Source organism: Prionailurus bengalensis, chromosome F2, assembly GCF_016509475.1.
Source record: "Prionailurus bengalensis isolate Pbe53 chromosome F2, Fcat_Pben_1.1_paternal_pri, whole genome shotgun sequence".
Classification (NCBI taxonomy): Eukaryota; Metazoa; Chordata; class Mammalia; order Carnivora; family Felidae; genus Prionailurus; species Prionailurus bengalensis.
The window spans coordinates 81,625,895-81,643,782 of record NC_057353.1 but is presented as its reverse complement, the minus strand read 5'-3'; the positions used below and the strand labels follow the sequence as shown (position 1 = coordinate 81,643,782).

General features: G+C 63.9%; 1 protein-coding gene across 2 annotated transcripts in view; it reads left to right on the top strand.

Annotated features, from left to right (window-relative positions):
* The window catches only part of TSNARE1 (t-SNARE domain containing 1), a 153,391-nt gene extending 144,628 nt beyond the window's left edge, over positions 1–8,763 (top strand). For both annotated transcript variants that reach the window (XM_043601905.1, XM_043601903.1), the window contains one exon: positions 8,618–8,763. The gene's annotated coding sequence lies outside the window, so the exon portion shown is untranslated. The remainder of the gene's footprint in view (positions 1–8,617) is intronic.
* Positions 8,764–17,888: the final 9,125 nt, after the last annotated feature.

The following is a 17,888-nucleotide window of genomic DNA, read 5'->3' as shown; positions in this document are numbered from 1 at the left end:
AGAGGGCCAGCAGGGCGCTGACGGGTGCCTGTCCTGGGTCCCAGGCTCCCTGCCGGAGTCACAGGCTGGGCTTCGGGGGACAGAAGATGACTGTATCTAGGCAACAATCAATGGAGTATTTTTCACGAGCACAAAAAATTTAAGGGGCTAAATGGAGGCTTCTAGCACATCATGTTTTTAATGTTTTCTGAAAGCTGTGAAATATCGACCAAAAGACATTGATTTCCATTTGGGAAACGTGTAGCCTGGATTTTTATGTCCATGCTTCTCTGCCGTGCATACACGCATGTGTGTTTTCACGTGTGTCTGCGTGTGTCTGCGTGTGTGCATGTTTCCATACGTGTGTGGTCAGGAAAGACCTTTCCCTGCCCGGCCCCGCTCCCCGAAGCTGTAATTTGAATAAGGGCCTGAGTGTGTCATCCTGGGAGGGCAGGACACAGCAGTGGCTCTGTTTTCTGCTCATCAAGCGCTTAGTAGGAGCTTTGCCCGGGGATTGTCTCACTTCATCCGCAGCCTTATCAAGGAGGTGCTGGTGTATCCTTGTTCAGACGAGTGAACCGAGGTGCAGGCCGATGGAGGGCCGTTCCCGGAAGTGGGCAACATGGGGGAGGGGATGATCATCTGCCATTGGGACTGTTAGAGAAACCCTTGCCCGGAGGTGAAGTGCAGCCCCGGGCCACACAGCTGGGCGTGCCATGGCCAGGCCTCCGACCCGGTCTTCGTGCCCCTGAGGTGGATCCAGGGTCTGCATGTGTGTTCCGGGTGGCTCCAGATGGCTCAGTGGTGACCGCTCGTGGGCGGGGCATGGTCGCTCATGGTGGCACCTTTCATCCCCAAAGTTTGGGAGATGAATTGGATGAACTCTCTGTGCTGAGCCAAAGTCCCGAGAGTCCAGTCGCCGGGGATCTGGTGGCTTTGGGCCGCCCTGCTGCTCTGCATGAGCCTGTAAGCACGCCGGCCAAGGTTGGCCCAGGCCTGGGACGCTGGAGGCTTCCTTGGGTGTCCTGGGGGCTCTGTGGGGATTTACACATGGAAATCTCTCCTCTGGGGCCCAGGTCCTGCCTCCCAGAGCTCCCGGTCACAGGGCAGATGGGACAGAGACCAGTAAGAAGGCTGGAAGCAGAGCTGAGGAGCAGAAGGGGGCGGTGGGCTTCACCATGGCCCTGATCTCAGCCTCGGTTTCTTCTTCTGTGAAATGGGGGCATATTTTTTGGGGTCACGGTGAGCATTAGTGATGAAAGCCTGCTGGGCGCCTGGCCCGGAGGGGGTCTGTACTCCATGATGGTGGCTGTTTCACTGTCCCCATCATTGCTACCACAGTTAATCGTATCGTTGTTATTACGCACCTGCTCTGCTTTATGGAGGTGCGACAAAGCTGGCCTTTTCTCTCCCATGTTCCCGTGTGGCCCTCCAGCCAGCAGGGCCATATCTTGCTCTCTCTCTGTTGCCTAGGGCAGGGCTCAGAGCCACCTAGAGGCTGGTGATGTGTCCATGTGGCTCAGTAACTACCCCAGTCCCTCCCTGCTGGCCAGCTGCAGGTGCGGTCAGATCCAGCACCACCCTGAGGAGCTCACAGCCTCAGGGAGAGGGAGGCCCTTGAGGTGTGAACTGCCAGGAGCACAGTGGAAGCCGTAATGGGGGCAGTGCTGCTGGAGGGCTTCCTGGAGGAGGCAGCTCTTGAAAGCAGAGTATTGAGAGGTGGGTATAGGCTCCTCTGTCAGCCCAGGAGGAGGGCACTCCAGGCCCAGGGCACAGCCCAGGCAGAGGTGTGGCGGCAGAGTGGGTGGAGCACTGAGGCAAGAGCTGGGTGGGGCCGGATTGTGCAGGGCCTTGAGTAGGAGAGAGGTGGCAGGTGGAGAGGCCGAGAGGCCGAGAGGCCAGAGGCTCCCTGGGGCACTTGTCTGGAGCAGTTCTTTCCCAGTGGGCCTGAGGGAGCCATAGCAGACGCCAGACCCCCTCCCTTTGCATGTGGTTGCCCCGCCCCTTGGCACTCCCACCGCGGCCGGGCAGATGGCCATATGAGGAGGGCAGGACTGAAGCAGCCAGTGGAAACGGCTCTTGGCCAGGAAAAAGATGAAAAAAATTAAAAAAAAAAAAAAGCATGAGCGTGCTGGTGGCCGGCACAGAAGGCGGCAAGTGTGTGAGTGGCGCGGGAGGTGTTGACGGACATGATGCAGTTTGTCAGCCAGCATGGAGAGGGGGTGGCATCTTACCAGACCCAGCCTGGGATCTACGGCCGGAACAGCTGCCCCGTGGTCCCTGGGTGGGACTCGGCAGGACGGCGGGACCATGGGACACAGTTGGGGCCGCTGGCGGGTTGGCCAGTTTCCCGCTGCAGGTGGGGTGCTGCATGGGCAGGCGGGTGCTGGAGCTGGTGGACCCGGCCGGGTCTGGGGGCGGGGCTGGCCTGGGACGAATCTGGGGGCGTGGCTGAGGGAGGGGCTGGGCTGACAGGCGGGACTGGTGGCCGGACTGGCCTGGCATTGGAGCTGTGCGCGGGGCGGGGCGGGGCGGGGTGGGGCGGGTCTAGACCTGGGGGCGGGGCCGGGGCTGGAGGGCCGTAACTGGTCTGGGAGTGGAGTCAAAGGACCTGGGCCGAACCCTTCCGGCTTTCCACCCTTGCGCCGTTGGGTAGGTGGTGCGTTGAGTCCCAGGTTCCTCCTCTTTGGGCCCGGGACACTCAGACCTCGCTGGGGTGTTTTATATGGCTTGGGTGAAGCCATGGGTGCCCTTGGTGCACGCAGCTGGTGCACACATTTGGTGCGTTTCCTCCCCCCTCCCTACGTCCTGTCTTGCTCTGGGCCTTGGCCTGACCCCTTCTTCTCTGTACAGCCCCATCTCGAGCGAACTGTCCCCAGACTGGCCACTGACCTGCCCCCACCATGTAGCTCCCCAGAGTGGGGATTCGAGTTCCCCTGCTGAGCTCTGAAACCTCGGCCTGGGTAACATCCCCCAGACCTGAGCTGCCAGGCCCCTGTCCCGTCACAGGGAGGGAGCATGAGCCCTGTGGGCCACCCCACCCTCATTCCTGGAAAGACGGTCGGGCTTAGCCCCTGCCATCTATCTCTCCACCCTACCTCCCTTCATCCCCAGCTCCCATTGGCCTCAGATTTGGTGTCCACGACTCCTGGCTCTGGGCCAGCGCCCCTCCACTGGGCCACGCCCTCCTTGCAGTGACCACGGTCGCTACAAACACACAGCAGCCTGAGGGCTGTGCCAGGGCACTGGACCCTCAGTGAGCAGGAGGGTGGGAGCGAGAGTTTGTAGCCACACCTGATGGGTGTCGGCTGAGTCTCTGAGGGGCTCATCCAGGGCAGGAAGAAGGTCAGAGCCAGGCCTGACCCCCATGCCCACCTCGGCCTTGGGGCAGAGTTCAGGGTCAGCCCTCCCAGCCAGCCACGCAGGCATTGCCGTGTCCCTTGCTCACCAGGTGGCAGGAGACACGGGCTTGCCTGCCCCAGGACATTTGCTCTTCCCCCAAGGAACACCCAGCAGCAGATGAGGGAGGGAGGAGCCCTCCCCTTCACTGGGGAGGTGTGAGCCCCCTGCCGGAAGCAGGGCACGATGACCCGAGGACCCGATTGAGGAAAGACCTTGTCTGTGATGGTGGGATGGCCCTGGGTTTGAGTCCCTGCCTACCGTTCCCACTAAGCCAGTGAACTTCGTGGGACATTGGCGTCAGGTGTGAAATGAACCGGTCTCTCCCTTGGAGCAGGTCTGCGGGGACACGGGAGTGCCTGACCACTTTCCTCCTCCCGTCTTCCTCATCCTGCTTCTCTGGGCTGTGGCCTCCAGCGCAAAGCAGAAGGAGACGGGACTCTGCCTTCAGGGCCCCTTTAGACGCAGGGATTCTGGCCCCACCGAAGGGAAGACACTTGGGCGGGAGCGTCCTTGGCCCATCCTGACAGACAAAAGAGGGTTTTTCTGAAGAAAAGGATGCTTCGGGGGGACCCAGGAGGGCCCCCGCTGGGCAGAGTCGGCCACACCAGCTGCGGGTGGCAAGCCCCTCCTCTTGTGCCGTCTCCCTGCTCGAAGCAGGCAGTTTTGCTTCTGGGTGCTTCTCAGCAATTGCAATAATAAATTGAATAATTAAGCTAAATCCACAGAAGAGAATTAAATATTAATCTCTAATAAGCTATTCAGAGAGTGTCACCAGCAAGGACCACTAGAATACGTATGCCCCAGGGTGCTCCCCGCCAGGCCCCCAGGAACCCCCTTCCCGGGGCGGGACTGACCCTCACGGGCCTCGGTCCAGGAGGCAGACAGTGTGCTAGCCCGGATGTGCTGTCACGCCCTGGCCACACTCTGCCAGGAAGCCGGCAGGCCCATGAGGCTGGCATCGGGCCATCGGCAGGAGGAGGTCCCACAGGGTCTGGGTGGCACCTCCCTGTCAGCCGAGGCCCCTCGTCGCGGGAGGGCAGCAGCACCGTTTGGCGGAGTGGTTCGTGGACGAGAGGACGCACCTGAAGGACATTGACGGTGACCTGAGAGGTGGGGACTGTCCCCACCAGGACCCCGGTGAGCCAGGCCAGGGCTCTGCGTGACACCTGTGCTCCAGGCCTCTCAGCCATCACCACGCAGCGGGGGGAGCTTACGGGTGGCCTGGCCTCAGCCGGTCAGAGGGCATGCTCCAGGGTGCGTGCGGGGCATGACCTGGACACTCTGAGCCCCGACCCTGGTCACTTTCAGAGCCCTGACCCCGGTCACATGACGAAGCTGGTCCCGAACCTCTTTTTAAGAGATGAGAAAGCTCAGACCGTGACAATTGTGTTCAGCTGCAGCAAAAAGCCGGTGATGGTGGAGAAGGTAGGCAGGCCCGGGGCCCGTTTTGGAGGGCGGTGAATGCAGCCCAAGGGACCGGTCTCAGTCCAGTGTCGTTGGGGCACTGAGGGTGTTTGGAGCCGGGCAGAGCCGTGGCAGGGGTGGTGGGGCTGTGTGGATGTGCTGGCCCCGTGATGGTGGCCCCTGCTCAGGAGACTGGGGCTGAGTGGGAGGGCCCGGGCTGGAAGAGGGGGTGCGCCGTGCCTGGGGCAGGGGGAGCGGAGGGGCGGGCACCACGAGCGGTGGGTCCCCAGGAGGGCCTGCCTGGGGCCGGTGCAGCCTGTGCGGGATCCAGCCAGGCCCTGCTCCCTCGGCCGGGGCCAGAGGCTGCTGGGACTACTGCCTGAGGCTCACATTCCACTGGGCCCTTCGGCCTTCAGCTCGGCCCCAGCTGGCTCCGCACCCGGATTCAGCCCCAGGGCTCTGTGTCAGCGCCCCGATCCCCCAGGCGTGGTTGGTCGGGGGCCGCGCAGCAGTGGGCACCGAGAGGCCCCAGGCAGAGCTCAGCCAGTCGACACCCCCATCATAATCGCCAGATTCAGCCGACTCAAAAGAGCTCGGTTAAGTGTAAACTTCCGATCAAGAACAAACCATCTGCTGGTGTGAGTGTGCCCCGTGCAACGTTTGGGACGTTCTTGCACTAACGCACGCGTTCACCGCTCCCGCGACACGGAGGCTGGCGTCCTGCATGTGGCCCGCCCACGCGGCAGGGCCGTCCGCCCCTCCCGGGGCTCCTGGCAGCTGGCGTCCCGGGTACAGGAGAGGTTGAGAAGTCACCACAGGAGCCAGTGAGCAGGGGTGAGGCGCAGGGAGGAGGTGTGGAAGCGGCGGAGGAGGAGGTGGTGCCTAACTTTTCCTCTGAGCGTCCTGGCAGGTCAGGGCTTGGGTTCAGCGGGGTCCCAGCTCCGCCCCCCCCCCCCCCCCAGGCTGGGTCCCCACCCTACAGGCTCTTTTTAGGATAAATGAGCAAATCCAGGGGAACCCCTAGCGTGTGACAGGCGCTTGGGAAGTAAGTGTGGTCTGTTGTGATCGTGGGGCTCGGGGCATTTGCGGGTCTGGGTGAGAGGCCCCTCAGGCCCCTTCCGTCCATCCATAGGCGCTGGAAGTGAAGGTGCTCTCCCGGGAGCTGAGAGGAGTGGCCTCTGCCCTCTGCCTAGCCTCTGCTGGGGAGGCCGGCGTGGGCCTCGCTGGTGGGACAGGGGTCTGGGAGAGAGGGGCTGGGCTCAGTGCTCCAGGGTGGAAGGCAGGGGGGCTTGGAGGGCCAGAGAGCAGGCCTGGACCCTGCCACCCACTGTCCCTGCCCCCGCTCAGCCATTGGGGGTCAGCCAGGTGGGAGGAGTGAAGCTGAGAGCCCAGGCATCTGGCTCCCGGGGCTGGAGGGCCCCACGATCATGGAGCATGGCCTATGGAGTTGCCCGCGGCAGGTGCTCTGTTTTCCTCGTCTTTGGCCCCAAGTCCTGTGACCTGGCATTCCCGACGTCCCCGTGGTCCCTGGCCCTCGGCCGCACGCTCCGGTGACACAGCGGGTGGCACAGCTGGTGAGGGACACCCCCGAGCCCTCCCTGGGCCGGGCAGGGACCGTCCAGTTTACTAGCAGCCCTGTCGCTCTCTGCCCAGTGCCAGTTTGGGCAGCTTCTTTGTGTTCATCCACGGGCTCCCTGTGGACTCCGCCTGCGAGTCTGCTGGGTCACCCCAGAGTGTGTGTGGCCCAGGGATGCGGGCACATTTGCTGCTTGGGAGGAGAATCGAATTCAACCTGAGGGGTCAGTGAAAACGTGCGCCCGTTTTCAAGATGCGGTGAGTGGGCTGCCCAAGGACAGCAGCTGGGAGGGGCTCCCTGACCCCTCCTGTGCCGACCAGCCCCCGCCCCCTCTCCGCGGGGACGTGCATGAGCCAGAGGAGGGACACAGGACAGGGAAGTTTGTATCTGAGGTAGCTACGGAGAAGGTGGCCGCGCGTGAGGGTTCTCTGAGAGTTGACAGGCAACACGGGGCAGAAACAGAAGCAGGGTGTGCGGGGGGGCCCGGGGAGGGGTGGCTCTGGGGGGCCCCAGCCAAGGGAAGAGGTGTACGGGGGCCACCGACCGGGGAGGGGGAGGGGCAGCCTGGAGAGGGACAAGCCCCAGCCCCCTGAGAGCAGATGCCCTGCTGGCAGTGCAGGTCCCAGAGGCCCCTCTAGGACCCCAGCCCAGGGGCCACCTGCAGCCCAGCTGTTCAGGAAGAGCCTGGGCGTCACCTGCCCTGCCCCACCCCCGCCTCGCCCCTGTCCCTTCCGTGGTCCACCCAAATCCCATGTGCTGGTGCTTCTCAACGGCATCCATCTATGTGGCTTGTGGCTGAGGCTCCGTCTGAGGAGGGACTTGGCTGGGCGCCTGAGGGCTGGGGATACACTGCCATGGCGCCGCGCTGGGGTCCTGGGGCCAGGAGGCACCTAGAAGGGCTGGGAATGGGGTGGGTCCCCCCTGAGACACCCCCCACCCCCGTCCGGCACGAGGCCACTCAGCTGCGGGTGCCCCCACGCCCAGAGGCAGGCAGGGGGCTGGGGTAGCGTTGCTGACTCCAGGACGGGCCAGCCGGGCCCCAGCCCTCCGGGAAGGTCCCCGGAGCCACGAAGCCAGCCTGAGGGGTGCCAGCTGAGACTTCCTCAGTTTGTCGAGGAGGGAACCAGGCTCGGGAGGCGTGGCCCGCACCCGGCTGTTGGGACAGGGCCTGCCTGGGCCCAGCTTGTGCTGGGGACCTCCTGTGGCTGGGCCCCGGGATCAGGGGACGGTGGGTGCGCCTCCTTACCTCGGGGCTGGGGGTGAGGCTGCTCATGGTTTTCAGCAGGGTGCTCAGGGCCGCCCGTCAAGAGGGTGACATTTGAAGAGCTGACCAGTATCTCAGGGAAAAGCATTCCAGATGGAAGGAACGGCGTGTAACCACCGGGAGGTGGAGGCGACCCCAGGCAGGGCCCCGGCAGAGAGCCCAGTCTGTGGGCTGGGACACAAGCTAGGGGCGGTCCTTCCTGAGGCCCGGCGCCTCCGGACCCTCCCCAGGCCTGAGGAGTCCTGTGGAGGGACGTGGGAGCCGGCCTGTCATGGGAGGATGCTGGAGAGGCCCCCCTGTCTGACCCGAGGCCCGAGCATGATGGGCAGGCAGGGGGGGCTCTGTCCGGTGTCCACTTATGTTCCGGACAGTCCACTTTCTGGTGGGCTCACCACCCAGAGAGACTCACAGAGGTCGCGGAGCTCCGTCCCCTCCTCCCCGGCCCAGCTGCAGCCCTGGAGAAATGGGCAAGGTTCCCCGGTTCCCAGGAGCTGGGGTTGTTGGTGGGGTCCCCAGGCGCGTGCACAAAGGGCAGCGGAGTCCGGGGGCTCAGGCGGGCCCGGGGGTGAGGACGGGGCGAGTGGGGCGGGAGGGCAGCCTGACCCGGCCGGGAGAGTCCGTGCTGGCAGCCGTGGTCCCCGGAAGTCACTGGCTGGCTTCTGATCCGTGAAATAGAGACCTGTCCTCGGGGCGGGGGGCACCCTCCTGGGGCAAACCCGAGACTGGTAGGTGGGGAGGGTCACCAGGGTGGACTTGCTGCCTCAGGTCTTCCTGCCCAGCCCCCAGCCCCGCCCCCCGCCCCGGGTGAACCAGAAGGGGGGCCCCACCTGACTTTGTGGGGGAGCTGTGGGCTCCCCGAGGAAGGGGCCGTGGTGGAGAGAGCCGGGGGGGGGAGCCAGCGCCCCCCCTCCCTCCCATCCTGCCCCCAGGCCTCCTCCCCACGCCTGAGCCCCCACTTTCCCAGCTGGGAGTTGATGGAGTCTGTTTTGCAGATCAATGCTGTGACCTGGCCTGCGGGGACCCTGGAGAGCTCGCCACCTGCCTGCCTCCCTCCAGGGCACTACCGGACATCTCTACACTGACCTCTGGGTGGGCCTGGCCTAATAAACCGCCCGCTTCGCTGGCCGTGGTGCTGCTGGCCCCGGTCTACATCCTTTCCGGCTCCGGGGCCCCTGGGGATGGACCCTGGGCTGCAGTGGGTAGGAGAGGCCGTGGCCGGAGTGGGAGTGTTTGTGCTTGTGTGTGTGTGCGTGTCGTGAGTGTGCTCCAGGCGGCATGGTGACAGGGGTGTGAGACCCGGGTGGCTGGACCGGGGCTGCCCCTCCTCCCACAGCAGGGACCCAGCCCCTCCCTGGACCTCGGTGTCCCCACCCCGGAAGCAGTGGCCGGGGGGTTGGGGGTGGGATGCAGCCCTGAAACCCCTCCTGCTCCCTAGCTAGAAGCTTCTCTGTCTGCGGGCATCCCGCTGAGGGGCAGGGCGTGGAGAAGGGGGCAGGGAGTGGGGGAGGCACCCCTAAATAGGAGGGGCTGGAGCCAGAGAGGCCCCTGGGAGAGGGCAAGAGGCAGCTCCTCTCACGGTGGGGAGTGGGCACCGGGCGGGGGACCGAGGGCCCCACGGCACAGTGCAGGGTCAGCAGCGCCCTTCCGGAGCCCCTGCCGAGCTCAGGACCTCACGGGGGGAGGGGGTGCGTGGCTGCCCACCAGATGCCCCGGGTGAGCCCACCTGGGAGGCACATTCCAGAAAGGCCTGCCAGAATCTGCTTCCAGCTCAGATGGGCAGGAGCGGAAGGCCCCGCCCCTCCCCACCCCTCCCCACCCCTCCCCACCCCTCCCCACCCCTCCCCACCCCTCCCGCAGCCCCGGTCCTCTGCTGGGGCTGGGGCAGCTCTAAAGCCTTCTGCATCCTGGCTGCTTTGTTCCAAAGATGCTTCAGAAGATTCTGTGAAGCCCTGCGTGTCTCAGCTCTTTCTCCTCCAGGGGCCTGAAAGGCGACACCATTGAGGTGTGGGCAGCGGGGACAGGTGGGCGTGCACGGACCCCCCCCCCCTTCCACCCCCGCCCGACGCCTGAGCTGTGGCCGCCTCGTCAGCTTTGCGCAGTGGCTGCGGCCGGCCAAGCCCCGGGGGGATCCGGAGGAGGCGTTGGGAGCAAATTGAATTTTACACCTCCAGCTGCAGGTGTGAGGGAAGACACGAAGACACAGCCGGCCACTCAGCCCGTGTCTGAGCCCGCAGACCTGCAGCTGGTGGCCGCGTCCAGCATGGGCCCCGGGGGCAAGGCCAGCCCTGGAATTGGGGATGGGGGGCCGGGAGACCAGAGTGGTGGAGGGCAGTGGCTCAGGGGCCGCACACTGAGGTCCCTGGGCTGGGGTTTTGGCCTCAGTGTTCCCGGGGAGGAGACCGGCTGGGACTCCCTCTTGGCTGCGTGACCTCGGAACGTGGGGGTGGGATCCACAGGGCCCCGGGCATCCCCCGCGGCCCCGTCGGCACTTGTCGGTGGCCCTGGTGGGAGCAGGTGTTCTGAGGTGAGGAGTTCAGGCCGGCGGGCCGAGGGCAGCACGGGGCCAGGCGGAGGGCACCGCGGACAGTGCTGATGGAGGCGGCCGCTGCCACCAGCTGGCCGGACTCGGCCTCCGAGCTCTCGAGCGACGTGTCTGAGTGACCTTCAGCCCGCGCTGCAGGGCGCAGGGGTTGGCTAAGAGCCAGAGGGAGGCCGGGACGCCTGTGGGTGCCTGTCTGGCGTGGGCACCGCGTGGGTGTGGACCCGGTGGAACCGGCGGCTCGGGGTGGAAGGACCCTCCCCGTCCCCCTTCTGGAAGGAGGACCCGGAGAGGGACCGTGAGGCACAGGCAAGACTGGAGGCCGGACTTTCCCAGGCCGGACAGGGTTCATGGGGGCCCTGGGGGTTGTGGGGCCGTCACACTTCCTTCTGGGGGAGCGAGGGCGAGGAGAGAAGGCCGCTTCAGCACACAGCGGTGGGCCCGAGGTGTGGGGATCGCATCTCAAGAACCCCGGAGCCTTCCCTCCCCCGTTCGTTGTCAGCCCACACCTCCCTGCCCCCCAACCCCGCAGCCCCCCGCACACCTCCCTCCCTCCCTCAGGAGCCTGAGCTCCTCTGCTGTGAAGCGGGGAGGGGAGTAGAGCCTCCATCACAGGGGGGCGGGGGGCGGGCAGGCTGCAGAGGTGTGGGGCTCAGCCTCCATCCCACCCTGGCTGGGCCGTCTGGCACCCTCCTTGCCAAAGGAGCCCGCGAGGACCCTGCCGTGGGGACCCTCTGCCCAGGAGCTGGCCCCGCGCGCTTTGGGCCCCTCTGGCTGTGAGCCGTGGGTCTGCAAGAGCCCCCAGCCGAGCCAGCCCCCACTGGGGCCACAGGCAAGGGCGCCCTGCAGCTCAGGGCGGACACTGTGTCCCCAGCCTTTCCGTTTAGGATAGAACTCGGGAGAACAAGCAAATGACAGACGACAGAGAGCAAAACCCCTTCCCCCTCCCATGGGGGGGCGGGTGCTCAGGTCCGTCCATGCGTCTTTGCTCTTAATCAGCACACTTGCTGGCACTGCTGTCACCAGGCGACCGCAGTGTCCTGTGCTAAGTGGCAAACTAGTCCCCGCAGGGTCGTGTGGTGCTGGAGGGGGGTGGGGTGGGGAGCGGCGCAGTAAAGAAGGGAAACGGCCAGTTGCCGTGACAGACCGGGTGCCGAGCATCCCCCACCTGCCTGTGGGGCTGGGATCGCCTGATGGCTGGCTCGGTCACGTGCCTGCTGGGCGCTGCTGGCCGTGGCTCCCCCCGTGGTCAGGGCTTCCTCGCAGCCTGGCACACATCCAGGGCAAGCGTCCCCAGGAGCGTCCCGAGGGACAGCGGGGCAGAAACCGTGTCCTTTTACGGAACCCCGTCTCAGCATCCCCTCTGCAGCGCTCCTGTGGCTGTCCGGGTCCCAGGGGAGGGCCAGGAGACGAGCCCTCTCGCTGGGAGGGGTCAAATGACCGCGTTTAGAAGATGCAATCTGCCCCAATTCTCCTTGTTTCGGTCTCAGCTGGCTGGAAGTTCTTCCTCCGTATTCATTCTGAGGGCCTCACGGTGTGGGGGTCCTGCCTGAGGGGGGCCGAGGCATCCTCCGCCGGCGACCGTGTTAACACGCACGGCACCGGGACTTCCTCTGGGCTCCGTCCGCCTCTGCCTTGCCCCCACCTTCTTGCTCTGGGCTGTCGGGCCCAATCACCTGGCCACAGCCTCCGTGCCTTCTTTGCCCGCAGTGGCACTGGACAGTGGCCCCCACTGCAGCAGAGCCGGGCCCGCGACTGCCAGCAGGATCATTCTTCCCTCGGGCACTAACGTGGGCAGTCCCCGGGTGGAGACGTTGTAACTTGGCGGAGGGCGTAACTTTGAGAGGTACCAGCTTCATCTGCTCTGACGGTGGGGGAAGGGGCCCCAGCACATGCCCGTCCTGCAAGATGGTGCCCGCTCCTGATGCTGTGTGGTCCCTGGTGGGTCTCCACTGTGCTCAAGGCTAGTTGCTCTGGGTGATGGGGAGACCAGTGGGTCCTCTGAGCATCATGCATTGCTTTGCTCTTTTTTGGCTTTGGAAAGGGTTTCTCGGTTGGAAGCTGAGGAAGGCTCCAGAGTCTCAGGCACAAAGTTTCTTGCAGAGAAGTGGCCACTTGTCCTCAAGAGCTCAGAAAATATCCATCAGTCTCTTTTATCTGTCCATCCACCCATGTATCCATGCATCTGCCTGTCCACTCATCCACCCAACCATCCATCCACCTACCTATCCATCCATCCCACCCCCCATCCATCCATGTGTCCCCCCCATCCATCCATCCACTCACCACCCAACCATCCACCCACCCATTGTTCATTCATCCATCTATCCATCCATCCGTCTATCCATCCATCCACCCATCCACCCATCCATCCATCTATCCATCCATCCATCCATCCATCTATCCATCCACTCACCCACCCACCCATCCACCCACCCATCATTCATCCACCCATCCATCCATCCACTCACCCACCCCCCCATCCACCCACCCATCATTCATCCCCCCATCATCCATCCATTCATCCACCCACCATACATTCATCCACCATCCACTTATCCATTTATGTATCCTCTTGTCAGCCGCATGTCCTCCCACCTGGTCTTGTTTCAAGAAGTAAACCAGGATCCCTTCCTACCACGGGCTCTCGGTGTGCAGGCCGATTCACACATGTAAACAGAGAAGCCATAATCTGTTGTGGAGGCGCAGTGGAAGGGCACAGGAACAGAGGTGTCACAGAGCAGGGAGCCGTGTGCTTCGGCTGGGGTCTAGGATAGTACCCAGAGGTGACCCGTGAGCCGCGGGCAGGGCAGGAGCAAGTGACCTCTTCCCAGCCCAGAATTGCTGGCTCAATCTAGCAGCACCGGAGGCTCAGAGCCAACTTTGGGCCCGAAGTTTTCAGTTTCTCCCTTTCACCAAATCCCGGCTCCCTTCCCCTGTGAGTTTCCAATTTAAATACCCAAATTGTTTACTCGCTGAAATCAATTGACAAGGGACCAGCATGTATTTGAGATTCAACTGACTATGATACACGGTATTACAATTACAGCGTGAATGGGTTTCTTTTTAATTTATTTTTCTCTTAACGTTCTCCTCCGTCAGTCATTCCGAGACTAATGGTCCTGGAGTTCATCCTCATCAACTGAAGAAGGGTAACGAATTGCCACAGTTCACAGAGGCTGTGCTCCCGGAGCTGCCGCGGCCTCGGCGTCTCCTTCCCTGTGTCCTCCCTTCCAGACTGCCACCCCTTGTGATCTGCGGCCCCCATAAAACCCGTCTCCCCAGGGGGCTCCCCCATCACCGCTCAGGTCCCGCGGGCTGGCGCTAGGCCACCAGGGGAGGCGGGGATCCTGCCCTGCCCAGTGCTGCTCCTGGGTCCCCCTGCAGGAGGGAGGCGGGCGAGAGGCATTTTCAGCTCTGAGGGCTCTGCTTCTGCTGGGTATTCCTGAGCCAAGCTCTTCTCCTCTCTGGGCCTCAGTTTCCACATCTGCAAGGTGGGCCGGAGGTCTTGGGGTCCTGCGGCTGTGACGTTCTGCGAGTAGGGTCAGGAAGAAGGACTGCACGCGGTGCTGGATCGGGCCTTCTGTGGCCCCCCTGTCCCCCCCGCCCCCACCCCGATCCCCGTGTTGTCCTGCCTGGAGAGCCTCTCCTGTTGTGACGCGCAGCTGCTCTGAGAGGGGCTTCCTCTGCCCATCGCCCTCCCCTGTCACCTCCAGCGGGACTGTCCCCTCCAGCGGGACTGTCCGCTCTGGGCTCTGTGCCTGGGGGCTGGCATAGGCCACCTCGGTGTGCAGGTGGACATCGTCACCACCTCTGCTTTCCAGATGGGAAACAGAGGGTCAGAGGGATGGGACAGAGTGTGGACTTGCCCAGTGCCCGCGTCTGGGAAGCCTTGGAGCCCAGGGCGGGGTGGCTGTGCAGACGCCTCTCTGGCTGAGCCCCACACCCTGTCCCAGCATGTCCTGTGGGAGGCGTGGGGGACCTCGGCACCCAGACGGCCAGGGGGTGACCCTGCAGGCCAGGCCACCAGGGAACAAGAGGCCATGACCGCATGGCCACTCCCCTAAACATGAAACAAAACTGTTCTCTGGGTGTGTGCATGTGTGTGCGTGTCTCTTTGTGCCTGTGTGTGCACACGCTTGTGTGACCAGGGCGGTTCTCAAAGCCTGAGGGCACAGCATCCTGGCTCCACACTGGCCCACCCTAGGAGACCTGGGGCAGTTCATGTCCCTGTCTGGGCCTCAGTTTCTCATTTGTGATGTGGGTTGTGGATGAGGGACATCTGTGTGGCCCTTTACAGATGTCCAGATGTGGCCTGACCCTTACACTACTGTGGGGCAGGGGTCAGTCACCTGCCTGTGATGGATGGGGAAACCAAGGACAGGGACCATGGCCGAGCAGGCCCAGAGTCTGGTCTCTGTCCCCTGGAGCCTTCCCCACCCTGGTGCATCCCGGGAGGGGAATGGCTTCCCGGGTCTCCGAGCAGATTTATTTGGCGGTCCCCAGGGCTAGGTGTGTCCATAAATCAGGAACCTGTGGAAACACAGCCCGATAACTCCTTCCTGCACGGCCTCGGCCTGAAAAATTCTTGCACGATGGGGATTTTTTTGCTATTTTGGGATATAGATCTTTGTAGCAGCCAAGATGTCGTTATCATCCTGTGCGCCCCGTCTGTGAAAGGAAGAATCATTAACTGGAGTGTGAGGAAGGGGAGGGCCCCGAGCGGGAGGCCTGTGCTGAGCCTGACCCTGGGAGGCCAGCCCCACAGCCTTCCAGAAAGATCTGGGGGAGGGGAGGGCCTGGCCTCGTGGGAGCTGCTGCAGGTGAGGTAGACAGGGATGCTGGGCCTGGGAACGAGCAAGCCCCACGGCCTGGGGGGCGGGAGAGCGCCTGCGGGCACGGCTGCACCCCTGCAGGGGGCAGGCCCCGGGGCCCTGACACGGGCTCACAGCCAGCACTCCAGCCTCGGGGAAGCTAGCGTTTCAACTTCAGGGTCCTTATCCATAAGATGGGAAGATGATAGCTTTCCCCAGGAGTTTTGAGCAGACGACCCGAGACAACGTAGGTAGGTCCTCGGCCAGTACTGTCCCCTGCGCCCTCGGGCCTGGGGGGCTGGCCTCTGAGGCCCTTCCAAGTGAGGTCAAAGAGAGAGGCGGGACCTCCAGGGTGACCTCCAGTCACCGAAGCGACTGGTCCCTTGACCGACCTGCCCTTGTCCTCGACATCACATTCCTGTGCCCTGCTGCTGGGATCACACCCCATTCCGGGGTGCCGGGGCCGGGCGGGATCCGTGCCCCGGGCTGGGAGCGGGGAGGGGCCCTGAACCGCACCGAGATGCCAGGAAGCCCAAATCCAATTACGCACCAGGTGTTATGTATGTGATTCCCCAGGAATGCATCGATCCCTCAGGGTGACAGATCGGTTATGAATCAGGCAGCAGACCAGCCTGTAAGTGAAATACAGGAGGTGGTGCAGGCAGCCTGGCTGGGCGTCGGCTTGAGGGGACTGGGGCAGATCTGCGAACTGGCGGGGCGGCGGGGGCAACGGCCGCTCACCCACCGTGGTCACTGCCGCTGGACCTGGGCCCAGAGCCCAGCTCACGAGGGCTGCGTGTCCCAGGGACTTGCTGAGGGTTTACCTGGGTCCCCTGCGATGATGCTCACCCCCACCCCCTGCCCCGGGAATCCGATGGATCATCATCCCGGGCTGCAGGGGGGAGCCAGGCTCAGGGAGGTTGAGTGACTTGCTCTGGTGTCACACGCAGAAGGGCCTGACCAGGGGTTCGAAGCCAGACTGACTGGTGCACCTTCCTTCCCACTCAGCTTTCCTGAACTAGGCTGGGGGGCAGCAGGGGTGAGGACCCGCAGCGGGGTCTGGGCTCAGCCCCAGGGCTTGGCCTGAATGACCTCGGCTTGTACACACTTCAGACTAGGACAGGGACCCCGCACAGAGCACCAGGGAGGAGACATCCAGGAGCAGGACTTCGGTTTGCTTGAGGGCCCCAAATAGGGGCAGCCAAAGCTGGAGGGCCCTGGGGTCAGAGTTGGTGGCCGGGGCGTGGGAGGTGGGGGGGGCTCCCTGCCCCCCATGGAGGTGCGCCAGGAACCGTGTCTCAACACTGGGGCGACCACGGCTGTCTCTCCCTGCCACCCCCCACCACCGCTCAAACTGGCCGAGGGCAGGGACCCTGCGTGAGACGCACAGAGGCAGCCGGGGCCGGGCACACGGGGAGCTGGGGGAGGGGCTGGTGAATGAGTGGGTGCCATCAGGGGCTCTCCACCTCTGGGATCAGGACTCTCCTGGGCAAGAAAGTCAGGGTTCATTGTATGACCAGGCCGGGACTCAGGGTCTGACCAGGGTCAGGGCATGGGGCACCGCCCTGTGACAGAGCGAGATACTCTGGCCACATGAAATGAAATTGCTAATGTCTCGGGCCCTTTGCTCTCTCCGTTAGCCACATATCTGAAATGCACAGAAGCTTCCGGACCTCTCAGGCCCTCTGAGACCAGCGGCCTCGGGCCCACTTGTCCGTGCCCCGGTCTCCGCCGCAGCCCCCGCGGAGCGGCCTCTGCGTTTCTAGAAGGAGTGCGTCCAGTGGGGGGGAGGGGGCGGCGAGGGGGGAGGGGCCCAGTTTATCTCTGTGCGCATCTCTCCTCAGAGCTGCCCCGGCTTCTCAGTAATCTTTATGGGGTTCAATTACTGTATCTTCAATTGATATGAGTGATCTCAATGGTTCTTAATGTTCCGTAGTAAATCTCCCGTGTAAAATATCTTTAATGTTCGGCATAAAACACCCAGCCATTGCCGGTAATGTGGCCACCGAGGCCTTGACGGGAGCCCTGGGCCCTGTTTGGCGTGGAAGGGAGATGTCGCCGCCCCCGGGCCGTGTGTCGGCCGGGGGCAGGGGTCCTCCCCAAATCCTGGGGCCGCAGCGTTTGGTGGGGAGAAGCCAGGTTAAGGAGCGGCGCTGAGGTTTGCGGCTGGGAGACGGCGCCCTGCGTGAGTCTTTGCGCGGCCGCGGCCGGTCCAGAGCTCCAGCCTGGGGGTCAGGGGCTAAACCCCCCGTGGCCAGGGGGCTGCTTCCTCCGAGAGGCTCCGGGGGAACCCGCTCCTTGCCTCTCCTGGCTCCTGCAGGCGCCTGCCTTCCTTGGTCTGTGGCCACATCTGCTCATGTGGGCGGGCCTTCTGCCACCGCCCCCCCCCCCCCCAGGACCCTTGTGACTACTAGGACTCGCCCAGGAATCCAGGACTGTCACCCATTCAGGGCCCTAAAGTGTGGGGACAGGAGACGCTGAAGACGTGCGGAGGGGACAGGGTCCACCCAGACAGCCCTGTGTGTGGGGAGTGACGCCCTCCAGGCAACGACTTAGGAGAAGGCTTCCCATCATGCCTTCGCCCTCAGGGGGTGAAGGGCCCAGGGCCTGTGGTTACGAGCAACCTCTCTCCTGAAATCCTGCGGCCATTGGGTGATCTCAGGGCCACCAACATCAAGGACCTCACGTCCACATCCAGTTTGTGGCCTTGACCTGGCCCCCCAGGTGCCTCACACTCGGCCACCAAGGATCGTCCCATAGCCCCTGCTGTCCTGCCCGTGGCCATGCACACTCAGTGTTCCTCTGGCGGGCAAGTCCCTCCCCCCCCTTTCCCACAGGCAAACTCTCCTGTTCGCGCTTCAAGACCCAGTGCTGGTGTTTCCTCCTCCAGGAAGCCTCCCCGGATTGCAT